At 45.5% G+C, this 11,705-nt stretch overlaps 1 protein-coding gene across 1 annotated transcript in view; it reads left to right on the forward strand.

The window, feature by feature from the left end:
• shank3a (SH3 and multiple ankyrin repeat domains 3a) overlaps positions 1–11,705 on the forward strand; it is a 1,542,118-nt gene that overhangs the window by 1,514,066 nt on the left and 16,347 nt on the right. The gene's annotated exons all lie outside the window — the stretch shown is intronic.

The raw sequence follows: 11,705 nt of genomic DNA on the forward strand, positions 1-11,705 counted from the left end.
AGGGGCACGTCTTCATTCATTGGGCACACTGTTTTCATTTGCTTACAATGCAAGGTGTGATGATGTAATCATTCACATCACACCAAAACAAGGTGCGCAGCTCAGAAGAAACCAAAAATTGCAAGTTTGGTTCAGGTATTGAAGGCCTTTCAGCCTATTTCACCTCCATTCTTTCAGAGTGCCAAACCTACCGTCTTCCCTTTCCGTCATTAACACCTGTCAGAACAGGCAGACAGGACCTCAGGTTTAACATCTCATTTGAAGGATGGCACCTCCGACAATGCAGTACTCCCTCAGTGATACCCTGGAGTGTCAGTCTAGATGATGTGTTCAGGATCTGGAGTGGGGCTTCAACCCACAATCTTCTGAATACGAGGTGATGCGACTTGGCATTTGCCCAGAATTTCTACACGAAGACTGTGGCCCTTTAAACTAGGCCAGAGGACAGATCTAAACCTAAAGCTGCACGTGAACCAGAGTCCGTGCAAGGTCACATCTGGGGCTAGGTCAATTTAAGGAATGAGTCGTTAATTTTGACTACAGACAAACTGATCTGGGCCCAGATTGACCCATGGGGCTCAGTACTAAACTCAACCTCACACAAGAACTGGAATGAACATGTTCAATGACAGCAGTGTTCAGAATGGGAAGGGAGACACTTAGTGACAAACAGAAATACTACATCTCCATCTCGTCTGCGCAAATTAAGAAATCTCGGTAAATGGCCGGGCAGTTAGTGTAAGTCTGGAAAGAGCAACAATAAAATGAGTTATATCAGAAAGTATTGGTTAGCTGATTCCAAGCTTGGTTTTTAAAAACCTGAAGACTGTAGGAGGAAGCGAAGTCTGACAGTGGCACAGGTTTGAGGTCCAGGATAAGAAAACAGGTTGGAGCAAGAGATGGTGCACTAAGTCTTAATGCCAATACAGTGAGGACATTCAGTTAGTTTGATAAATAACACCACCTTGCATTTATATAGCGCCTTTAACGTAGTAAAACGTCCCAAGGCACTGCATAGGAGTGTTATCAAACAAAATTTAACACTGAGCCACTTAGGAGATATTAGGACAGATGGGTCGTAGAGTTAGGTTTCAAGGAGCATCTTAAAAGTGGAGCGAGAGGCAGAGAGGTTTAGGGAGGGAATTCTAGAGCTTAGGGCCTAGGCAGCTGTAGGCACGACCGCCAATGGTGGCATGATTAAAATCGGGGATGCGCAAGAGGTCAGACTTGGAGGAGCAGAGATCTCGGAGGGTAGTAGGGCTGGAGGAAGTTACAGAAATAGGGAATAAGATCATTTAAGTTCAATATTGGGCTCCTAAAAATAGCTTGGGAATCTTGGAGCTAACTGAGCATGGGCGAGGGTAATGTAAAACACAGAGCAAGACCCATAGAGGGCCAGGGAGCCAGACTCAGTGGATGGACCATCCTGTATTTTTCATTGATCAGGTTCTGTTAGCTCAGTGGTCAGTGTTGCTGACTTTTTGTCGAGGTCCACAGTTCCACCCAATCCCTTGCTCTCAGGAATTTCAGGAAAGCTGCAACACAGAGTAATGACAGACAGGCCTGCACCTGTGATTTCCTCAGCACACTAAGCTCTTGATTCCAATCGTGCCACTGTGGCCCATTCCAAAGTGGAGATTGCACACCCACCAGAGGAAAAGAATGAAGACTATAAGATCCAGACTTCTGTTAAACAGTCCTACTTTACTGGGACTCTTTAACTTGAGTTCTTATACTGGAGTGCAGTGAAAGAAGAACAGCACTGAGTTCCAGCACGGCCAATAACCCACAACCGGGTAGGGCCCTGAAAGGCACTCCCCTCCAGCGCGATCAGTAACCCACAATCGGGCAGGGCCCTGAATGGCACTGAGACCAAACATGGTCAATAACCCACAGTTGGGCTGAAAATCATGTGGAGCAACAAGTCTGCCAGGGGTCAGAGGTGACGGTGGGGTGGGCTACAACTGAGCCCCAAGTCATGAAACAGGTGCCAATGATGTAGGCTCATCTCTGTCCATCTAATCCAAGGGGAATAAACTCAGTAAAACCCAGAGTAATAAAGACACTGATACAGTGATACTGCCAGCCTCACACCCCACCACAGCCCATAGCATCATACTGACAATGGAACATCATAGAAAAAAATTAAACCAATGTGAGTTATTTTAAAGGAATAACTGGTGATATTATGGATTTATAGCTAATATTTTAAAATCGCACATCCTTACCTGGATCCTTATTTCCTTGATAATGTGTAACTATTGCATTTGTGTGTGAAATGGTTAGCATGGACCTCCCTGTATGGGATACACCATTCACTGAGAACATACCATGGCTTTGGCTGTTTAAGGATTATGGCTGCTAATGTTTGCCTCATTTGCCAACAGGGAATTTTAAGATCAGATTAGACTTGTTTCAAAGTCCCTTCAGATCTCAGCTCCTTTTCTCCCAAAATGTTATTGTTAATATGGGACACTAATAGGACAACAATACTCTGCGTTTGACAGCTATATCCAACACACTCAGACCCTACATACCCACGTACCCTACACAATCCTACCTGATTCCAGAGACACGGGCAAAATAGCCCTGACGCAAACTCTTGATTGGCACCGTTGGCAGGACAGCAGTGAGCTTAAAGATTGGATGAAAAATTCATACATTCCATTTGTAATTAATTTTGGGAGCTGGTAGAAATCCTTCTTACAAATATAAGTACCCCGTCTAGTCCATGCTTCCATAGAATCCCCCATTACTGCACCACTATTCATCTCTACTTTCCGAGTTCCCATTCAAGGGACAGCTCGGACAATAGTCTATGTTTGCTGTGTGAAGTGAATTGGCGGCTTTCACTGTAGTTCACGATAGGTGCAGCTGCGCAGCACGGAACTGCCCATTAGCTTGGCACAGATTGGAAATGTCCCACTGGTGCAAGAGAGGGTGTTGCTGAGAAGATGGGGGCTAAAGCACATTGTTGGACTAAGTATAACGGAACACGAGGTTCACACGCACAAAGGAACAGAATTCCCTTGGGTTTGACTTATTACCCTGCTCCCTAGCATGCCTCCAAGCCCAGAAACACATCCCACGCAATTTATGTTTTAACTCCCTATGTCCACTCCCAGTTTCATAGAATATTACAGCACAGAAGGAGGCCATTCGACCCATCATGCCGAAAGAGCTATCCCCTGCTCTTTCCCATTGCACTGTAATTTTTTCCTTTTCAAGTATTTATCCAATTCCCTTTTGAAAGTTACTATTGAATCTGCTTCCACCACCTTTTCAGGCAGTGCATTCCAGATCATAACAATTCGCTGCATAAAAGACTTTGTCCTAATCGCTCCTCCAGTTCTTTTGCCGATTATCTTAAATCTCTGTTCCTGCAACTCCTTTAAAATTGTACCAGATTCCCAGCTGCCCATTTGTTCTTGACTCAATTTTTCTTAATTCATTTTAAAAGGCGCATGTTCCAGAACCCAGCGCACTCAAGTGATGGCACTGAGTTCTAGAATCCAGCTTCCTGAGTGACAACACAGAATACTGGAACCTGGTTCCCTAGCAATGACTCAAAAACTCTAGAATCTGGTTCCCTTGGCAACAGAATTCCAGAATCTAGCACCCACGATAACACACCACAAAGTTGTCGGATCCGGTCTCCTCAGTAACACCGCCACAATCTGGCTTCCTCAGTAACGAATGCAAGTTCCAGAACCCAGCTTCTTCCTTGGCGGGGCGGAGTTCTCTAACCGGGTGCGCTGTGCACAGCACTGAGAACCAGATTTTTGTAGCGTCTTTAATCACCACTGGGATTCTAGAATCTTGTGCCCTCCCGAACTGGGTATAGTTCTGGAACGTGACACTCCAGATTATGAGGTAGGGTTCTCAAATCCCTTGCTCTTTTAAATCTCCTTCACCTCATACTCTGAGTTGAGAGCAAGCACGTCACAGGCTGCTGTTTAATTCAAGTCCTTCTTGAGTAGTGCGACCGAGGGAAGGCCAGGAGGGAGTGGCGGGACTCAGACTCTGAAGAGACATGAAGCAAGTCTATTATGGAAAGTGTTTACTGTTAGTGTTTGTAGTGGAAATTGTCTGGTCATATTCATGGATTGATGCTAACATTTCTCTCTCATTGCCTCTTTTTTTTCCGCTCACTGTGCATGCGTTGTGGTGCTCTGTCTAGAATCACCTCGAGCCTCAGGAGGGTGAGCAAATTGTGTAAGTGCTCACAACCATTCACCACATCCCACTCCCCCTCTTGGGTTTTGTTTTGTTCGGATTGTTTTAATTTCGCTATCCTGTAGACCGTGAATGCTGTCCATGGTGAAGGTGAAGTGTCGGACTGTACTCGCTGTGTGTGTGTGGATTTTGTGTTTCATTTTTTTTAATTTGAGCTATTTCTAACCCGTTCACGGGATGTCCTCCACCAGGTCAGTCGGCCGCCGGTCCCACTCTCCGCTTGGATCACCAGCAGGAAAGTGAACAGAGATTAAAGAACAAATTCTTAATTTCAGTGCCTAGAATCTCCCTCCCACAACTGATGACTCTGTCACTTGCACATGTTCACAGCATGGGCCTGGGTATGGAGTGGCCCAGCACGCTATCCCCTGGACTATCGGGCCTGGGATACAATCCAGCACAAGTTGATAGGATAAAAGTCTCCTCATACAGCCCCTGCATGGGTTCTAAATTAATTAAGTTTCAGTTTAGCTTCAACCTAATTCGGGCTCACTAACACAAGAAAGTTTTACTCCGTATCTCACTCGTGCTGTATCTGCCCTGGGAGTGTTTGATGGGACAGTGTAGAGGGAGTTTTACTCTATCTAACCCGTGCTGTACCTGCCCTGGGAGTGTTTGATGGGACAGTGTAGCGGGAGCTTTACTCTGTATCTAACCCGTGCTGTACCTGCCCTGGGAGTGTTTGATGGGACAGTGTAGAGGGAGCTTTACTCTATCTAACCCGTGCTGTACCTGCCCTGGGAGTGTTTGATGGGACAGTGTAGAGGGAGCTTTACTCTATCTAACCCGTGCTGTACCTGCCCCGGGAGTGTTTGATGGGACAGTGTAGAGGGAGCTTTACTCTGTATCTAACCCGTGCTGTACCTGCCCTGGGAGTGTTTGATGGGACAGTGTAGAGGGAGCTTTACTCTGTATCTAACCCGTGCTGTACCTGCCCTGGGAGTGTTTGATGGGACAGTGTAGAGGGAGCTTTACTTTGTATCTAACCCGTGCTGTACCTGCCCTGGGAGTGTTTGATAGAACAGTGTAGAGGGAGCTTTACTTTGTATCTAACCCGTGCTGTACCTGCCCTGGGAGTGTTTCATGGTACAGTATAGAGGGAGCTTTACTCTGTATCTAACCCGTGCTGTACCTGCCCTGGGAGTGTTTGATGGGACAGTGTAGAGGGAGCTTTACTCTGTATATCTAACTAGTGCAGTATCTGCCCTGGGAGTGTTTGATGGGACTTCCAATCCCTACCCTGGCACTGTCATCCTTCATTTTGGTGACCATGAAGACTCGAAAGCAAAAGGTTATAAATGTGAAATGTTCACTGTGGAGCAATAAGTGCAATAACATGAGAAATAAAATCTGCAATCTGTTAACGAGACCCAGCGGTTTGATGGGGCTTGGAGGAGGCCAAACCCGTTAATTAATACTTTGTTTGTGTGGTGAAAGCATCACTGGCATTCTGAGTCATTAACTCACTCCCTCCATCTCTCCTCAGCTGCCCATAACCTAGAGACAGTTCGATCTCTGCCAAAATCTTCTCTTCCCAGATTCAAACAAAGTAATACTCCCAACCCATCTATTGTCTCGAGTGTAACTACCTTTTCTTTGATTTGGGGGTCATTTTCTGAGTGCAAACCGGCACTGTGCTGCAATTTTCTGACATGGGGTGACAGCGGGAAAGGCAGCCGCTTGTCTCCCCCACCCCCACACATGCTCAGAGAATTACCCCGAATAGGTCAAAGGTTAACTCTCAATATCTCAAGCATGATGTAACACAATCACACTTCAACAGTTCTGCACATTGATTAAAATCACTCGTTTAAAAAACAATCTATGTCTCAACTGAGATGAGTATTTGAGGTGCGAATTTTCCCCTAAAACCTTATTTGGGTTTTATGCAAGGTTATTGAACCAGTGCAACAAAACAAATAATAACCGGCCAAAATTTTTTTTAAATGGGTGAGGAGTCGTGCATTGCCTCCTTTAAGAATCCTCTGCTGCTGCCTCCTTTGAAGGGAACGGAAATTCGTATCTTTTAGCTCTGTCCCAGGTAATGCTGAGTTTGAATTACTGGATGTCGAGTGTGTTGTGTGCATTATACGTCTGCTCTGTATTGTAGGATGTACTGCGTACTGGTGTTCAATGTATTAAAAATAACCTGAAGGCTTGAAGTGAAAGAGGATGGACAGTGAGATGAGGCAGCACCAACGATTGGCCTTTGATTTCAAGCTTGGAGAATTCCTGACCTTGAGAGGAAGCAGATTATTGAGGAAAGAGGGCAGGAAGCACCAAGCACCACTCACTCTCCCCACACTCAGTTCCCCCTACACTCAGTCCCCCCTACACTCCCTCACTCCCCCCACACTCCCTCACTCCCCCCACACTCCCTCACTCCCCCCACACTCCCTCACTCCCCCCACACTCCCTCACTCCCCCCACACTCCCTCACTCCCCCCACACTCCCTCACTCCCCCCACACTCAGTCCCTCCCCTCTCACTCACCCCCCCCACACTCAGTCCCCCCCACACTCACTCACTCCCCCCACACTCACTCACTCCCCCCACACTCACTCACTCCCCCCACACTCACTCACTCCCCACCCTCACTCACACTTCCTCTACACTCACTCCCCCTCACTCACCCCCCCCACACTCACTCACTCCCCCCACACTCACTCCCCCCACACTCACTCCCCCCACACTCACTCACTCCCCACCCTCACTCACACTCCCTCTACACTCACTCCCCCTCACTCACTTACTCCCCCCACACTCACTCACCACCCCCCCCCCCAACCCCACTCAGTCACATCCTCCACACTTACCTGGCATCAACTTTTTATTCAGAATAAAGAAACAATTGACCAAAACATTATTTGTGGCAAATCAAAAATACAGGCGTAGGATCCATTAGACTTGGTCTCGTGAGGCAGCTTCGTGGGCTGAAGGAAATTTGGAATTTTGATCGTAAAGGAGGGAGTTGAAGAATACAAATTGGATGACGGATCTGATTTATGAGGAAATACGATGCAGGATGATGTGAAGGGAAGCAGGGATCTAGATTATTATAAAGGGTGTGAGTGAGGTGCCTTGTATGGATCCTAAGATATGGATTTTTTTTTAGTGACCAACCACAGGAAAGGTTGAAGCCTCATAGAGCAGGACATCGCTGAGGTTAACATTACGAGGAAGGATAAGGTAAATCAGCAAGTGGTGACACCAAGCTTGGCTTTTAAAAGCCTGTAGATTGTAGGAAGAGGGAAAGGCTGAAGAAGGTAAGGAGTTCCACAGTTTTGAAGTCTTGGGAAAGAATGAGTTTGATGAGGAACAGGGTGTAGGATGGTATATTTGAAACATAAAAGGAATGATAAAGGAAAGCTCAGAGAAGTTATAAACAACAACAGCAACAGCTTGCATTTATGTTGAGTTTTTTTACATGGAGAAATGGGGAAGGAGAATTCAGACACCAAGTGGGAGTCATGGGTGGACAAGGGAGGTGACTGAGGGTGAGGTTGAACAGATCAGAACTGTGGAGCATTTTGAAGCTAGGGAGAGATTGAGGTGGAGGAACGGTAGTGGTTAGATGGCCTTTCACCGATAATGGAGTGGAGGTGTGGGGATGATCCACAGTGGACAAGGCTTAAGACAACAGATGGCGCAGGCTGGATTAGGAACATACGAAAAATGGACCAAAAAAAGACTAACTGGTCCATCCCCAGACCTGGTGCAGCCTTTGTGCTCCACCAACTCATTCCCCCTCCTCCTCCATCACACGATCTGAAATAGGCAAAAAAAAACATGGGCCAATGTAAGGAAAGGACAGTGGGAAATTGCTCGCCAACCCCCAGAGGCAAATCGAGCAAGCATCCGGAGACCATGGTAACTGGAATCACTATGCCAGTTAACCCACCTATCTTTTATAACTCAAGAAGTCTTCCACTTGCAGGAGCTCATCCAACTCCCTTTTCAAACGCTTGCAACAAATCTGCACTCACTGCACAAGCTGGCAACTAGTTTCATAGGTCGACAACTCTCTGTAAAACAAAGGGCTTCCTGGTGTCTAACCAAACTGTGTTTTCTTTTTTGTACTGATTTACCCTAGTTCCCCACTCCCTACCCAGCTCAAATAAGCATAAACTTGGTTTGTATTCCCTTGAATTTAGAAGGTTGAGGGGTGATCTAATCAAGGTTGTTAAAATGTTAAAAGGATTCAATAGAGTAGAGAGAATCCAGAACAGGGGGGCATAAGCTTAAAATTAGAACTAAGCCGTTCAGGAGCAAAATCAGGAAGCACCTTTTCACACAAAAGATCAGGGAAATCTGGAACTCACTCCCCTAAAAGGCTGTGAGTACTGAGGGACAATGTGAGCTTTCAAGACTGAGATCAATAGGTTGTTAAGTAAGGGTATCAAGGATATGGAGTTGAGGTACAGGTTAGCCATAATCTGATTGAATGGCAGAATAGGCCCAAGGGTCTGAATGGCCTCCTCCTATTCCTACGTTCAAACAGATTCCATTCATCATTTTAAAAACTTCTCTCATATTCCCTGGAAGTCTGTTTCACCAGTGGAAAAAAAGCCTAAGTTTGCTGAGCATATCCTGATAACTAAGAGCCCTAAGACTTGGTATCTTTTGGTGGTCCTCCACTGGACCTTCTCCAGGGTCTCGATATCCCACACCATGTGATGGAACCAAAACTAGGCAAAGTATTCTAGATGCAGCCATACCAAGGCCTTGTACAAGCTAAGTATTGTATTCTAGTTTTGAATCTAACTATCTCAGCTATGCATCTTAACATGCATTTGTTTTTCCTATGCCATTGTGACACTGGTCATGGACCTTTAGTGATTCATGAAACTCAACCCCCAGATCCCTTTCCTGCCCATAGTCTGAAGTGGGTAACCCTACATGGTGTACACGTGCCTGGAATTACCCTGACCTAAATGCATTTATCCCCATTGAAGGACACTTGCCATATGGGCTTGTTCCCCCAGTGTATCGAGATCAGCCTGCAGTCTGTTTATTTTGTCTATAGTCCTAACTCCTTCACACGCCATTGTGTCATCAGTAAACTTAAGGATCATACTTGCAACATCCTCATCCAGATCGTTGATGAAGGTGACAAAGAGCAACAGTCTTGACGGGGTCTCTACTAGTGACCAGTCCCTACACAGACCTGCTACCATTAATAACCACCCCTCTGCCTACGAGATCAGAACTAATTCACGATCCAGCCTAAAATCTGCTTGGCAATCCCACAGGACGCAAACTTACTGAACAGCCACCTGTGCTGCCCTGAATCGAAGGCTTTCTGAAAATCAAGATACGCAATATCTACTGGGCTACCATCATCTACCCACTTTATGACCTCTTCAAAAAATCCAACCAAGTTGGTGAAACAGGACTTTCATTTTCCAAAAGACATCCTGGGATTCCCTAATAACTGCTGCAGCCCCCAAGTGATCATACAGCACATCTCCAACAATTCCTTCTAGTAACTTGCCTATAACTGATGTAAAACTAACTGGCTTATAATTCCCAGGTTCTGACTTTCTGAATATAGGAACCACATGGTTCTCCCTCCAGTCCATGGAAACAATCCCAGACATCAACAAACTGTGAGTCAGCAGTTAGCATAACACAGCCCCCATTTCTTTTAGTCAGGTGAATATCAGCCACATGATCCTCCTTAAGAGTTCTAATCCTATCCAGGATTAATTCCGAATCAATGTCAATGGATTCAGTTTTAGTGCCACCTCTATCAGGTACGTCAGTACCATCTTCAGCACTGAACACAGATGCAAAGCAACCATTCACTAGATCAACCATATCTTGGGACTCTACCCAAGTATGCCCAGCACAATCTCTCAAAGGCCCTTTAATCACTTTGACTCCCAGTATAAATGAAAAATACTTTTTCAGTTCTAGATACTATAACCTATATAACATCCTGGACAGGAAGCCAGAACATAGCTGTTGTCAGTAATAAGGGCTTGGTCAGATTAAATCATAGGAGTTAGGGTTAAGAAGGAGTTAAGCAGCAAGTAAGCAAGCCCCACTGGGAGCACTGAATATACCCCTCAAATGAAAAGCTTCAGTGTAGCTAACTGAAGAGTAGGCTTGTGACAGGATCGACTCTCAATCCCTTCCTCAGCAGCCCCTAACCAATTCTCTGTATTCTCTTATCGGCCCATAGTAAAAGGCACCTGCTGTTGAGTCACAGATTTACACCAAATCTGAGCTCTGTTATTGGATTTTCTATTTGAACAATGGGTTAGAACATTGCCCACGCACCTCTGGGACAGGGCATACATCCGGTCTAAACTGACAGGAAAGAGGTCTCCCCACTCTGATGCCTGTAAGGGTCCTGCTGAAATGAGTTTCCACCTGTTGTGTTGTACCTGCCCCGGGAGTGTTTCATGGGACAGTGTAGAGAGAGCTTTATAGGAACATGAGTAGGCCATTTAGCCCCTCAAGCCTGTTCCACCATTCAATGAGATCATGGCTGATCTGCGACCTAACTCCATACCCATATCCCTCAACACCTTTGGTTAACAAAAAAGCTATCAATCTCAGATTTAAAATTAACAATTGATCTAGCATCAATTATCATTTGCCGAAGAGAGTTCCAAACTTCTACCACCCTTTGTGTGTAGAAGTTTTTCCTAATTTCAAGGTCTGGCTCGAATTTTTAGACTATGCCCCCTGGTCCTAGACTCCCCAACTGGAACTAATTTCTCTCTAATTACCCTATCTGTTCCCCTTAATATCTTGAAAACTTCGATCAAATCACCCCTTAACCGTCTAAATTCCAGGGAATACAACCCTAGTTTGCATAATCTCTTCTCGTAATTTAACCCCTGGACTCCGGGTATCATTCTGGTAAACCTACGCTGCACTCCCTCCAAGGCCAATATATCCTTCCTAAGGTGTGGTGCCCAGAACTGCTCTCAGTACTCCAGGTGTGGTCTAACCAGGGTTTTGTATAGCTGTGGCATAACTGCTACCCCCTTGTATTCTAGTCCTCTAGATATAAAGGCCAGCATTCCATTAGCCTTTTTGATTATTTTCTGCACCTGTCCATGACATTTTAATGATCTATGTACCTGGACCCCCAAGACTCTTTGGACCTCCACTGTTTTTAGCTTACCACCATTTAGAAAGTACCCTGTTCTATCCTTTTCAGGTCCAAAGTGGGTGACCTCACATTTGCCTACACTGAAATCCATTTGCCACAGTTTTGCCCATTCACTTAATCTATCAATATCTCTTTGTAATTTTATGGTTTCATCTACACTGCTCTGTATCTAACCCGTGCTGTACCTGTCCTGGGAGTGTTTGATGGGACAGTGTAGAGGAAGCTTTACTCTGTATCTAAGCTGTGCTGTGGCTGCCCTGGGAATGTTTGACATTGACATTGGATACCTGAAATGATATAATCGCAGAGAGCGTCCCACCTCTTGATGAACATCACCAAA

This window comes from Somniosus microcephalus, chromosome 17, assembly GCF_052327205.1.
Source record: "Somniosus microcephalus isolate GS21.2 chromosome 17, FLI_Smic_1.0, whole genome shotgun sequence".
NCBI lineage: Eukaryota > Metazoa > Chordata > Chondrichthyes > Squaliformes > Somniosidae > Somniosus > Somniosus microcephalus.